The 12313-nt window shown below is 53.9% G+C and overlaps 1 non-coding gene across 1 annotated transcript; it reads left to right on the forward strand.

Moving 5' to 3' along the window:
* Positions 1 to 10051: 10051 nt before the first annotated feature.
* MIR205 (microRNA mir-205) lies at positions 10052 to 10120 on the forward strand. The gene has a single exon (NR_049433.1). It is a non-coding gene; the product is annotated as a microRNA mir-205 (primary transcript).
* The last annotated feature ends 2193 nt before the right edge of the window (positions 10121 to 12313 follow it).

A 12313-nucleotide genomic window follows, 5' to 3' on the forward strand; every position in this document is an offset into this window, starting at 1 on the left:
CTGCAAACCTCTTCAGAGTTCTGGGGAGACCGTTCCCACGCGTTACCTAGGCATTACCCCTGTGCCCATCTTACAGACGAGGAAGCAGAGCGGCAGAGGCCAAGTGATCACGCTGCATAACTAGCCTTAACGGAGTCTGGGCTCAAACCTACCTCTGCTCCCTTCCCACCCCTACCCCCCATCCCCCCGCCCCATGGGCTGTGTCACCTGACCCCCAGTGTCTTTCAGTTCAGTGAGAACAGGAGTCCCTTCCCTTCCTCCCCCCATCCTGAGTTTCAAGCAGTGCCCAACCGACTTAGGCTATCATGTGTCCCAGCCTTCGGAATGAATCCCAGGGTTTAGGCTCAAGGCCGGGTCCTCTTCTTCCCCAGCTTCCCCTCATGCCATCCCCCACCCCAGTAACACAAACCCCAAACACCTTCGCACCGCTTCCCTCCTGATCTGCCGAGAGACGACAATCTCATCACCCAGGAGCAATTTGCTTCAGCCCTGCCGCATGTTCCTGCTTATTAAATTGTAGGATTATCCCATTCCCCTGCAGTGAAGGCTCCTGGCCTGTTTTATTGCTGTAGTGCTCAGAACTGCTGCACTCAGCAGCAGAGCTTGCTTCCCCAGGACTCGGGCAAGATGGATGAGCTGGCACCTGCTAGCACCTTCTGAGAGCCCAGCCTGTGCCCCGCGCCCCCCCAAATGAGCCCCCAGATGAAAGTCTGGTTTCTCGTCGTTTCGTCCCATTTCTAATTGTTTTGTTTAAGTGTGTCAGGTCCGAGAAGAGACACCCAGACTGGGATCACTTCCCCATCCAACAGCTCGGTATGTGCAAACGCACCTTCAAGGAGAAGTTCTGCGACTACCTGCCTCCCCCCCTTCTTTTTCAGCCATTCTGCCCACCTGACCGCCCTTCTGCGACTCCTGGGAAGCCAGCCTGGAACAGGCTTGCATCCTCGTTAGCCGTCGCACCGCGTCCGCATGCACGCGCACACGTGCACACATGCAGGCGTACATGCACACCCTAGCCCGCACCGCATCCGCATGCACGCGCACACGTGCACACATGCAGGCGCACATGCACACCCTAGCCCTCCCGGGCCCTGAGCTAAGCAGCCCGGTGGCCTCGAGCCTGCTTGTCTCACTTTACCAGCTCACCAGTCGGTGTCTCCCCGACTGCCAACCGTCCCTCTTTATTTAGCAAATTCGAACTGGCATCTCATGAAACAGAGAAAACACGACGACAAGGCAGCCAGCAGAGATTGCCAACCGCGATTACCTGCGCAGGGCCATCCTGCAGAGATGCTCATGAAACAGTCTGGCTTACGTTTTTTTTTTGTTTGTTTGTTTCCTCCCAGGCAGAGTGGGCTCCTTCAATCGCCTCCCCTGCGTCACTCTAGGCCCCCCAGGTGGTACATCTGCCTCTGTCCAATGACCCACCCGTTTTATCTTTTACTTAGGAAAAAGACAACCAGTCCATCCCTGCTTGGGGCCCTCTGGCCCCCAAGAATCCCCACAACAAATCCCCTCTTTTCTCCAGTTGGCCTATTTCCTCTTGAATTTCCGAGCTCAGCCGGTGGCACCTCCTCCATGAAGCCTCCCTGATCTACTGGGCAGGGATAGAGACTCCTCTCTGACTCCACAAGGCTAGTGCAGGGGCTCCCAGCCTTGCCCCTCCGTGTCACCAGGCTGTCTCCCTCACTGCACCCAAAGTCTTTGTGCTCAGGGACCGAGTCTTAGCCACCCACTTATTCCCAGCACCTGGTGGAGTGAGTGTCTGCACATAGTAAGTGCATGACATTGAGGGAAGCTATGACTTAACAATGACACCCATCTCTCCTCTGCACTGTCCACACCCTCGAATTCTCCTAAAGGCGGGAACCATGAGTTAAAGACAGAAGAGGCAAGTGCTCTGAAATCTCCTCCCTCTTACTGTTTAATAACTTGGACTGTTCCAACTTATCAAAGCCTCTTCAATTAAGAATGCTCCTCTCTTCCAAAAAAAAAAAAAAAAAACCCTAAACAAAACAAAAAAAGAATCCTCCTCCCACTCCTCTGCTTCCTCTGCTTTTCTAAAGGAGTGTTCAGATGTTAATGTCGAAAACTAAAATTTCTGGCACCTGGGTGGCTCAGCAGTTGAACATCTGCCTTCGGCTCAGGTTGTGATCCCGGAGTCCCAAGATCGAGTCCCACATCAGTCCCAAGATCGAGTCCCACATCAGGCTCCCCGCAGGGACCCTGCTTCTCCCTCTGCCTGTGTCTCGGTCTCTCTCTCTGTGTCTCTTATGAATAAACAAATAAGATCTTAAAAAAAAGAAGAAAGAAAAAGAACATTTGCAACAACCATTCCCCGAGGAAATGGAAGTTCCCCAAACCCTGAAGGCCTCCAGGCAAGTTGCAGAGATTGTTTGGAGCAGATAATAGTGGGAAATGTCCAGAGTGGCTGAGCTAAAGACAAGAGGGCTTCCCTAAGATGTGTCTTGGGGTTTTATCCTCATTTGAGGGGATAAATTAGGCCTTGAGAGAGAGGGCCTGGAAGAAGAGACCATCCTTAGCCTCCAGAGAATACGCCCACCTCAGGAATGGGGCCTCTAGCCCAAGCCCAAGAAAGGAAGAGCAGGTGATGAGCTCTCAGATCCCATGGAGCAGGAAAAGCTCTGGTTGCAGCTGCTGGTTCTGATCAATCCTTGAGGAAACAGTGAAACGAAGGCGGGGGGTTAGACCCAGACCCCAAGTCTCCTCGGTAGCAAAGGGCCACACTCCGCCACGCAGGCCCCGCTTCATTTGCACCCACTCGACAAACACTGAGCACCTATCACGCGCCAGGAGCTCCTAAGCATAAAGCATATAGGACTTTCCTTTCTTTTAAGAATGTCACGGTCTCTTGAGAGAGAAAGACAAGAAATCAGTAAGTATAGGATGATGTGTGATGGAGGTGTGCGCAGATCACAGGACGCCCCGTGCAGAGCGGGGGTGCTGGGGAAGCGCCCCGTGTGCGGAGACCTGGCTAGGCAAGACCAAACCCGGTTAAACCGCCGGCTGCACAGCCCTGCACCAGGCTCTGGTCAATTAAAGAGAGAAGGATGAAATGGGAGGGAAGGTGGGGTCAAGATGGGAGGAAGAGACCTCGGCTTGATTTATGGACTCGGGTTGAGGCTTTGCTCCCACCTGTTCAGACAGGTGTTCTGTACCACCTGGTGGGAGTGTATCTGCTCCTTCCACTCACCCCTTGAGGAGAGACTTCGCCCTCTCCTGGGCCCTCGATTGCCTCCAGAACCATCAGATTTCTTTTGCTGCCTGCCCGCATCCTCCCTAGTCTGTTGCTAAAAAGGCACTTCCCTGGAGAAGTGGGAACAGGGAAAGAGATTGCCCCTAATTCTACCCTTTGGGGCCACTAAGAGCCAATATGAGCCTCCCCTACGTGGCAACCTTCATATCATTGAAAATGGCTCTCACATCTCCCCCCGCATCCCCCAGGCATCACTTCTTTAGAATAAAAACCCCATTTCTTGATCTTTCCCCAGAGTGACATATGATCAAAGCTACTCAAGCATTTTTTTTTCTCACTTTGAGATTTGTCTTGGCCCTTCTTAAGGTGGGAAACCCGTAACTGAATGCAATGAACCAGGTGTGATCTGATCAGCCCAGAGTAGAAGAGGAATCTCACCTTCCTTATTTCCTGTCTCATATTTCTAATAACACAACCAAGATGGAATTTGCTCTTTTGGGCAACTATCTCACGTTCGTGGGGTTTCTTAAAGTGTATCATAAGTTCAACCTAGGTTGGGTTTGTTTGGTTTTGTTGTTTTTGTTTGTTTGTTTCCTATTTCTGCTGCTGCTAAACCACATCGTACCCGTCCTACCTTTGTACAGTTACTTTTTGGACCAAAGTACTGAACCTAGACAGTGATGAAAGAATCAACATGCAAGCTGGCTGACTTGGGGCCCTAACTAGAAACCTCCTGGGGCGAGGTCCTCCTGGCTCTTCAAAACATGGTGCAAAGCTAGAAGCAAATGACCAGTGGGAAGCTGGTGATGAAGGCTCCACACACACTCCAGGCCATGGGTGCTGAGGTCCCCACCAGGTTTCTGGGGACAAGCCATCTCCTTGGGTCACACTAACTTTCCTGTCTCACGCCAAAGAGATCAGCACATTCCAAATGTTGTGCCATGTCGGGGCGTGGGGGGGTCTTGGAAGCCTCTCCTCAACCCCCTCTCCAGTTGAGAGAATGACGATGGATTCCACAGACCTTTACGAAGGACATCAGGCCTGGCGTGGAGGCAGAGCCGCCCAGTTAGAGGAGCTCACAACCAGAATTCAGTCCAGGGGGACTGATGGGTAACACTGAAGTTCAGCAGGTGTCGGAGCGCTCGGGGGACTTTGCAATACCTTCCTTATTTCCTCAAAAGCCAAAGATGGGGCAGGAAGCTATGGGGCTGGAAGTCAAAGCAGAGGGAATGGTGGTGGGTTTTCAAGACCCAAGGATGCATGTAAGGACCAAGGATCTTCCAGCGGAGAAACCATGGCTCCGGCCTGTTGGAGGGAGCGGAGGATGGAGGAATGAGGAGGAAGGGGTGAGACACCAGTCAATCTGAAACGTGAAGCCCTACTTTAGAGAAATGAGTATGCACCCTTCTAGTGGTGAGCTCCGGCCTGGAGATTGGAGGCAGCCTGTGCTCCTGGTCTAACCACCCCTCCCTCCCAGCTCCGTTCATCTCTGCCCACAGACACCCTCAGAAGAGCCTGGCAATGCCTCTTCAAGCCTCCGCCACTAGATGTGTGGAGGAAGGGAAAGCATCTAGGTCTTTTGCCTCTTGAGCTGACTTTGGAACAAAGAACCAGACTGAGTGGCGGGGGGACAGGTGTCTTCCAGCAAAGCCACCCAAATGTGCTTCCAAACCCTTCTAGACCCACCATACAAACCAGTGTCCAGATGGTTCACAGAGCAACCTCCTGGACCTTGTTGAGTCAAGTGGAGAGGAATAACAACAATAATAGTAAATATTTATTATTATGATCTGATGATGATGATGATGATGATGATGATGATTTAGGACAGGGGAGCCCTTCCTGGCTGTGTCAACTGGGCTATAGTCTATTCCCATTTTTCAGAATGAATGGAAAGGTCAAAGATGACCCTTGGAGGGAAGAGTATAACCAGTGGGACTTGTGCTACTGTGCTCCCCTTCCCCCTCCTTTCTTCTCCTTTTGGGGCGGTCGGATTCCTCAGGCTTCCATCGCCCCACCTCGAGTCCTACCCTGGACCACAGTGAGCTTCGGATCCACAGCGTGAGGGCTCCTTCTCAGCACTTCCACTCAAGCTGGGTCCTTCCCGGCCGCCTGTCCTCCCTCATCTTTGCAGAATCAGCTCAAACGTCGCCTTCTCTCTGGGACCTTTCCCTGCATCCCGGAGACAAAACTTGGCCTTTCCCTCTTAGGGGAGCACTCACGGCGTTTTTCTCAGTGGCCTGTTGCTGATGCCTGTTCCCGTATGCATCCACCCCAGTCGGGAGCTCCTAAAGGGTGTGATCTGCATCGCCTGGTCCTGACTTGATGCTTTTAGGGCGAGAGTAAATGAAGGAATGAGTGAGTGAGTGAATGAATGAAACACAGCAAGGGACAGACAAGGCCTCTAACCCGTAAGTGTGCATCTTGGCCAGGGCCTCTGCTTCCGTCTCTATGCTACTCCCTGCAGCGTGGAAGAGCTGCGGCTCCATGAGGGCACAGTGGGCCTGGCTGGCGGGACGTCTCGGGCCCTGACAGTGAGGGGGGTCTCCTATTAGGGAAGGGATCACCTGGAAAATCTCCCTCCCCCCCACCCCCAGTGGAGCTTTTTCTTTTTCCACAAAGAGTACAGGATATTCTGGACAAATGTGAGGCCCTCCGGAGGCAGGGGTGCATGGGCTGTTTGCTCCCAAGAGCCCTTCCGCGGGGGCAGATGCAGATAACATGAAATTCTTGCCCCCTCTCGGGCTGCGTGAACCCGAGACCGAGGGCGTCTCTATCCCCGGGTGCCCCGGCGGTGCCCTGACAGGTTGGGATCTGCTGATTTCTAAAGAGATTTTGAGCAGAGAGCACGCAGTTTTAGGAAGGGCCGTGGGAGGGGGGCTGCCTCAAGATGCCCTAGATCCTGGCCTCCTGAGTCCCCTGCTTGACCAGGAGAAGGGAAGGGGTCATCCCGGCTGCGCCCCAGGAGATCTGCCAGGAGAACAGGTGGAAGTCAGGCTAAGATTCTCCGCAGAAGGCACCAGCCATGACCCCAGGGCGCCAAGAGGGCGAAGTGCAGAGAGGGAAGCGCGGAAGGGGCAGGAGGAAGGTGGTGGAGGGCCACAGCTGAGCAGGGGAAGGTGGAATTAAAATAATCAGAGCCCGAGAGCCCCCCCTCTCTCAGGGTCCCTGATGAGTTGGCTGGCTCTTTCTGCAACGCCCTGCATCTCCCCCCAACTCCCTCTCCTACAGGGTCGGGGTTTCCCACCCCCAGGAATAGCAGGGAAGCAGATCACAAAGCCTCCTGGATGATAAAAGCCACTTGCTTCTCACCCTGTGCTACCTTCCAGGAAAACCCACTTGGTTGGGCCCCTGCTCCCACCTGGGTCCCCTTTCCACGCGCCCGTCCCTTCGTGGGCTGTGGGCTCTCTGCTGCGTTCCTGAAGTGCGGGGCTAGGAAGCCAGGTCGCGGCTCAAGAGCCCAAGATGCCATCGATCGGCGCCCCCCGATGTACAGCTGAGTGGATTCTTGTGCCCACAGGGTCTCTCCCAGCCCAGATACCACCTGAGCCTTCCCCTTCCCTCCTTCCTCCTTCCCCAGGCCTTCGGGACACCCCAGCCTTCAGGGACAGTGCTCGGTGACCCCGCAGTGGCCCTCCAACGACAGAGATCTAACCCCCCTCACTCTTGGTGGGTGTTTACAGAACAATAGGAAAGCAAGGTGAGTGTGCAGGAGGGCCTGGCCGTCCTGCCCCCCGGGGTGTGGGTTCTGAGGGGCGGAGCCAGGCGCCCGAGCCCTCGCTCCATTGGTCGGACCCGGCAGGTAACCCGAAGCCCTGCTGAGAGGTGCATAAATAAAGAGTGAAACTAGTACCACCTCCTTGAAAGGGGCTGAGTCCTTCTTCACCTTTGCCTTGGAAAAACCCGTTTCTCTCTCTTTCATTGTCTCTTACCTATTTCTCAACCTTCTATTTCCAAAAGCCCCACGGAGCCCTCCCACATGCTGCAAACCCTTTCTTCCAGCTACTTCTGCTCTCTCTAATCCAGTTCCACTCTTCCCTGCTTCCATGTTCTTTTTTTCTTAAAGGGAGGATGACTCTTCAGGACCGGCCCCCACCCCACCCCCCTCAGGAACAGGCCTGCTCAACTGGATCCGACACAGTAAGTGTTTCTCCTTTCTTAGCTCCAGCCGTCCAACCCCAGGAGTGAAAGAACATTCCGAGACTCGGAATTCCTTCTCTTCCTCTCATACACCTGAGTCTCCAGCCATCTCTTTGTTCTGAGTGATCTTATGGGAAAAAAAAAAAAAAAAAAGCCTATTTATTATTTTGCATCAAGCTCCGAGAAGGTACGGACACGCATGCTTCCAGGTGAGTCTGAAATCTGTGATTTGGGGTGCTTCGGAAAACCCAAGCCGAGTGCCTGTACCAGGAGGATCTCTGGACAGTTAAAGAGAAGATTATGGGCTGTGGAAAGAAGCCACACTCACTGGAGGTTGATTATCCACTTCTTCCAAAGCTAAAATAGGAGGACCTACTTCATTTTACCCAAATCCCAGGCCAGTTCTACGTTTGGGGGTGCGGGGCAGTTTCCAACGGTCTCAGGCAATAATTGTCACCGATAATGGGAATTGGGGTGGTAAGGTGGGTGCCGAGCAGTTAAGTACCAAGATTACAGTTCTTTCTAGATTTCACAGCAGCGATGTGCCCAACTAGAGGAATGGGGTGGGGCGGGGGAGGGGTGCAGTCCTGGCCTCTCAGGGCAGGGCTGCAGGGTAGACCATAACAAGAAATTTCAGGACCTGACTCCATTCTTCGGTTCTTGTGTCCACGTTGGTCTTATTGGGAAGCCGTGTGGGGCACAGGTCCCGGGGCAGTTGGGGAGCAGGAGAGCAGTCATCGGGTGAACTTACTCTAAAACCAGCACAGGAACAATTTGCTTCTCTGACCCAACCCTACAACTGCAGGTGGCCAAGGAGAAAGCACTGGGCCATCGAGTTGACAAAGGCATGGTGGGTAGAGAATCTTGAACTCTGGGGATGGGGTCCAGGCTGGGTCTAGGCTCCTGATGCAGGTTCTAGGCTCATCTTTCCTTGTCTCTGCCTTGCTTTGCGGCAGGTCTGTAGGGCAAGGGTCAATGATACCTCCTGTTTGTATGGCCTTGCACAGCTAAAATGCTTTGACAGACACTGTCCTCTCTGGGGGATCCACCGTAGAGGCTAAAAACCCTACATGAGGGTGAGAGTCTGCACCCTCCAAGTGAGGCCTTGAAGAATCTGGTGGACCGTACATGTTGGGAGGGTAAGAATGGCGTCATGAGGGTCTGAAAGGAGACCAATGGGGCCCTTTGCTGTCCGAGTTGGACTGAAATCCAAGGAGAAAGCAAAGGATCCTTCCATTCCCCAGACTATTTCCTCCCACCATCTTCTGCTATCACTTCTCAGAGCCAGCCGGGCCAGTCTGGTTTCCCTGGCTGTGAAATGGGCCACAGGCAGTTCAGGATTATAAGGTCCAAATAATGCACAGGCAGGGTGCGTGTCTCTCTCGTGATTGAGAATCGTGAGTATTTATGAAGAACGCTGAGTGGGGGAGGATGGGCCCTCCTTCTTCCCCTTGGTACCAAGCTCCCTGCCCCCAGCACCACCCGTGTTCACCCTGACCAAGGACAGCCAGGCTCTGCTTCAGCAAGAGCTGCGACAGCCTAGCCCTTGTTCCAGAGCCCTCTGCAGAGGCCCTATGCCCAGGGGGCTGGATCTTGAGGGAGGAGCTACATCATAAGCTAGGGCCTCCCTGTATCGGGTCAGGACAAGCCCCAGGAAGAAAGTATTCCAAACAACAGGGTGGATCTGCCCAAACCCACCCAGTCTGTACGTTGGTGCTGAGAACAGCCTTTTATGGGGCTTACACTGAGCCACAGGCGTGCCCGAACACAGCAAGGAAGAGGCCAGAGCAGCAACTAAGCAGCAACTGGAGCATGGGCATTGCTTTTAAGAGGACAGAAAGCCTCTGAAGCTTCCATCCTCCCTGTCTGGGTCAGCTTCCGCGAGCCAGGCCACCGCCTCCCGCCCCACATGCCCCAACGCCATGCCCAGAGAATATGGGATTGTTCCCATGATTTGGCCCAGGATGTGGAGTCACCGGAAAGTAGACGTCCTAGATAAGTCCAAAGGGGCGAGACCAAGGAGTCTCCCCCTGCTTTGCCCACCCCTGCCCTCAGGAATGGGCCTGGCTCCCCACCCCACCCCACCCCATCCCCCACCGCCACCCAGGCATCCTGGTCCCTCCACAGCTCCGCACCCACCTCCACTGGGTTTCCTACTGGCAGACGAGCCTACAGAGTACAGTTCATGCTCTTTGGATGCTGCATTCTGGAAAGAATACGTCCCATCCCCTTGGTAAGCAAGTTCCTTAGAGATGGATTTTTCTCGAGCAATTTCAGAGCACCTGCGCCCCCCAGCCAGGACCAACCAGATGGAGCTCAGGTCTGACACACACAGGGGACATAGACGAGGGAGACGATAACCCGCATCCCAACCTGGGAAATGCAGAGAAGGTTCTCCCGTGGACTGCCCTGCGGGTGAGAAAGAGCAAGAGTCCCCAGCCCCCAGCCCCAGCCCTGCCACTCAGCCTGGCCTGCCTGGGCAACGGGCATGGGGGTGTCTGGGTCCTGGGTGGGCCGGCTCTTGCAGCCTCCCTGGTGATCCGGGGAGGGCTGCACATTTGCACGTCCTCCGCATCTCCCCACACTGTCCCGGAGATCCTGCAGGCCCTTGTCTGGGCAGTACCCCGCCATGCAGAGGCCAGGGTGGCCATGTGGCCCGCCCCTGAGAAAGAGCCCCAGACAATCCATGTGTTTCTCTTGTCCTTCATTCCACCGGAGTCTGTCTCGTACCCAACCAGATTTCAGTGGAGTGAAGTTCAGGAGGCGTGGACCTGACACCGCAGCGGCCGCAGCAGCAGCAAGAGTAGCTCTGACTTAGAAAAGGAAAGTGCCAGGGAGGGATGTGGGTACGGAAAGGAGACATCTGGAGCGCATCTCCCCCTGCAGAGGGGCTGGGGGCTGGGCGGTGGGCAGATTGCAAAAGACACCCCAGATGGGAGCCGCGGATCCCTTCTTGTCTCAAAGTGATGCGATGGAAATGTGTGGTTTTTTTCTGTAACTTCTACAAATTAAAAGTTGTCTGTGTGCTGGAAAACCTGCCTCTGTGATTCATGCTGTGGGATGAGGACTCCCTGGCCTTCTAAGTCACCTCCCCTTTGGGCTAAAATGGACACAGGCCCCCCTCTCCTGGGGTTCTCCAGGCAGGTGGCTGGAGCCCTAGTCGCAAGCCATAGGGGACCCCTGTTGCCCTCAGGCTCTGGAGGCGCCCGCAGGACTTGCAGCACTGGGTAAAAAACCCGATTAAGATTTCTTTAAGCCCATTTATATTGTAATAAAATAAATGTAAATTAGATTTAAGTGAAGGCAGATTGCAGATCTTTCAGATGCTATACCAGCTATATCTCATATCGTACGGGTGTAAATTCTGCAAAGGTTAATGCACTTAAACATACTTGACACATAAAAATGTCAGATCCAACATTAATCATTTACCAATTGTAATTGCCTTTATATGGGTCTTTTCTCCCTAAGACATATGCTTAAAACACCAGGCTCAGTAGAAATCTGGGAGGAAAAAAACAAATAATACTTCTCAGCTGTCAGGGTCTATGATTTGCTTTGATAGATTTAGCACTGATTTCATTGGCTTCACAAGCCTGTGGATTTTCTTTTTAATCCCATATCTCTCCTTTAGGGAGGGAGAAGGTTGTGGGGAGGAGGGAGTGACCCTAAGTCCAAAGGAAGCCCCCCAAGTTATAGGGGAGATGCCCAGGCCTTTGTGTTAATTGTCAGTTCCTCAGGTAAACGAGGTCTCCTTCAGGGAGCCAGTCGGGCTAAAGAGACAAACTGAACAAAGCCTTGCTCTGACAAGTCTTCAGAAAAACCGGTTTTCACCTCCAGAATGCGCCCGGGGCAGCAAAACTCAATAGCTACCCCTCCCTGAGTGGTGCTTTTCTTAGGAGCCAGTGTAAAGAAGATTCCAGCTTTGCCCTTAGTTACCTGTCACTGGGGTCTCAGAGCCCCTCCCCCAGCCACTGACCTCCCAGGGCCTCTTCACCCTCCCTGGGACTCCGCCCCTGAGGGATACAGGCCCTGGGCGGGAGCCCAAAGGAGTAAGCATTTCCGCACCATATCTTCATGCTTTGAGTTCATATGGATCCAGACAGGCCCTTGCTCCTGCCACCCTTGCTTGTGCAACCTGAGGCCCATGGATAACAGCAGGGGGAGGAGGCCAAGCCATGGGCATGTTTTTAGTAACAGGTTTATCCATAAAAATTAAAAATTTTTTTAAAAAATTAACAATTGCCACAAATGGGGTAAAGATTGGGGAATGGGTCACTCGGGCTAATGAGCCAGCAAACACCTCCTATTGGAGGTTCTTTTTTCTTTTTTTAAAGATTCTATTTATTTATTCATGAGAGACACACAGAGAGAGGCAGAGACACCGGCCGAGGGAGAAGCAGGCTCCATGCAGGGAGCCCGATGTGGGGACTCGATCCTGGGACCCCGAGATCACACCCTGGGCCGACACTCCACTGCTGAACCACCTGTTGGAGGTTCTGAAGGAAAGAAAGGGGCACAAAAGCAGGAGGGAGTGGCATGTCCATTTACAGCTTGGTTTGAGCCCTCTGACCTGGATTCCTTTTCTAGGAAGAGGGTGTGTGTGTGTGACCGTGTGACTGTGTGTGAGCAACCTTCCTCCGGCCACGTGGGGCCTAGAACCAAAACCAGTGGCCCAAGGGCCTCCTGTCAAACACCAACCAGGGCGTGATGCCTGGATTGCAGAGGACACTACCGGATGCCTTGCTGGATACCCACCCCAGCCCCAAATCCCACCACGATGCGACCTTCGCAGCACACACAGGCCCGGGCCCTGCATTTGCGACCCCAGGGTCTTCACTGCCCACCCCGTCCTGCCCGCACAGCAGACTGTCTGTTCCCCGTCGTGCAGGGAGCAAACCCTGGGCCTGGCCCACAGCAGCTTTGCTGGGCAAGCCAGTGTGCGCCTGCAGCCCG

Source organism: Canis lupus, chromosome 7, assembly GCF_011100685.1.
Source record: "Canis lupus familiaris isolate Mischka breed German Shepherd chromosome 7, alternate assembly UU_Cfam_GSD_1.0, whole genome shotgun sequence".
NCBI lineage: Eukaryota > Metazoa > Chordata > Mammalia > Carnivora > Canidae > Canis > Canis lupus.